Below are 2,332 nucleotides of genomic sequence, written 5' to 3' on the forward strand. Positions count from 1 at the left end.
AGTGGGAAGGAGGCTTCTTCCTCCCAGAATCGATATATCTGTCCCAGGGAAAGCCTCTGATTGGCCCTGCAAGGGTGATGGGCCTACCCCCTGAGCCAATCACCGGTGCTGGAGAATGGACTGCTACGACTGGTACAGTCTGGGTCACACACCTACCTGCTGCCAATGGGGCAGCATGTGTGGAAGTAGTGGGATTTTAACAAATAACCTATCATGTCTGTGTGACAAGAGGGAAGAAGTTCCTAAAGGAAAGGGATGCCAGATATGGGATAAAAGACAGAAAATAGGCCAAAGTAAAAGTCACTAACTATCACATCCCCACCACTGGTCCATGTGAGAGACAGGGCAGACAGAACACAGATAGCACCCTGGGAGTCCATAGCCTCACATGGAAATAAGGTTTATAGACACAAAGCTGTTAATGAGAGCTGAGAGCAGCTACCATCTATGAAGCACCTACAAGGTACCGGGGACCTTGCAGTTACATTCCTATCCTTTCAGGCCAAGAACTTCCATGTTCACTTTCCTATTCCATGTTCACCATGACCCTAGAAAGTAGGTACTCTTGCCCTGGCTGGTGTTGCTCAGTAGACTGAGTGCCGGCCTGAGAACCAAAGAGTTGCTTGTTCGATTCCCAGTCAGAAAACGTGCCTGGGTTGTGGGCCATGTCCCCAGTTGCAAGAGGCAATTTTTAAAAAAAAGATTTTAGTTATTTTTAGAGAGGGGGGAAGGGAGGGAGGAAGGGTGAGAAACATCAGTGTGTGGTTGCCTCTCATGTGACCCCTACTGGGGACCTGGCCTACAACCCAGGCATGTGCCCTGACTGGGAATCGAACCAGCGACCCTTTGTTTCACAGGCCCGTGCTCAATCCATTGAGCTACACCAGCCAGGGCTAAAATCTTTTAAAAAAAGAAAGAAAGAAAGTAGGTACTCTTATCATCCCTATTTTTCTGAATCAAAGGGGCAACAGAAAACAACATTTCTTTTTTGGCAAGACAGCCAACACATGAAAAAATAAAAATGTTATGGGCTTCTTATTCTTGCTCAGAGAGGTTAAGTGACTTGCCCAAGGTCACACAGTTAGCATATTAAATAAACATCCTAGGAAACATTTACTTAAGGGCCAAAAGAGTGCTTCTGTTTCTTCCTGTTGACTAAAGGACCGGGGAAGGCTGTGGGGAATGGGGGGCAAGGGTAGTGAATCCAAGCAGAGCTCTGAAGAATGGGGCATCTGGGCAGAAAGGTAGGGAGGTCCGGAGAAAGAGAGAATGGGTCCATTTCCAGACACTATGGAAGGCAAAGCCTGAGAACCACCCAGAACCTATCTATTCCCTCTTGTCTGTGGCATCCCCTTGGCGATTTACAATCAGAGAGCCCTCCTGAGACTCCCCTTCCCCAGCCTGCCCTGACCAGCCAAGCCTTCTTCACAGGAGGTATATACCCCTCTGTGTTCAAAGGAGGGGAGTCTCTCCCCTCCTTTGTACTGGCTGCCCTCCTGTGGACACACCCAGTGAATTTAGGTCTTAGGTGTAGTTTGATCCACACAGATGACAAAAGAAATGTCCCTTCCTTTTTATGTTTTTTAAATTTTATTTTTTTAAATATTTTATTTATTTATTTTTAGAGAGAGGGGAAGGGGAGGAGAAAGAATGGGAGAGAAACATCAATGTGTGGTTGCCTCTCAAGTGTCCCCTACTGGGGACCTGGCCAGCAACCCAGGCATGTGCCCCGACTGGGAATTGAACAGGCGACCTTTTGCTTCACAGGCCTGTGCTCAATCCACTGAGCTACACCAGCCAGGGCATGTCACTTCCTTTTTAAAAATAAATCTTACTTTTATTAATGAGGTCCAAGATTAATTAGGTGTTAAGTAGTTACATTCCTATCCTCTCAAACTGAGATCATTGCCTCCAACACTTGAACCCTGAGGTTCAAGTCCCCCATGGGCCTGCCTCAAATCCTCATCTAAGCCCCCATCTCCCTCAAACCCTCATCCATCTGTAGTTCAAGATCTCCACAACCCTGTTGTTTGAATGTTTAGCAATGTCTCCTGGGCTCACTGACTCCTATTCCTCACCAACCACTCAGCCCTCAGTGTCCGACGACTTAGCTCCTGCCACCTTCCTTCCCCTCCTCCCCCAACACCTGTCCCTGCCCCATCACCAGTGGCTTCCTATGGACACTTCCCATTCCTCCTCTCACAGTTGCTCACTGCAGCCTTTGAAACTGTTGAGTGCGTGCTTCCAACAAGCTCTCTCTCCCTGGGCCTGAACTTCCCAGGTTCTTCTCGCTCCCTGAGAGCTCCTGTCCGTCTCACCCAGGTACTCTTCT

This window comes from Artibeus jamaicensis, unplaced genomic scaffold (assembly GCF_021234435.1).
Source record: "Artibeus jamaicensis isolate MK-2021 breed Jamaican fruit bat unplaced genomic scaffold, CSHL_Jam_final scaffold_286, whole genome shotgun sequence".
NCBI lineage: Eukaryota > Metazoa > Chordata > Mammalia > Chiroptera > Phyllostomidae > Artibeus > Artibeus jamaicensis.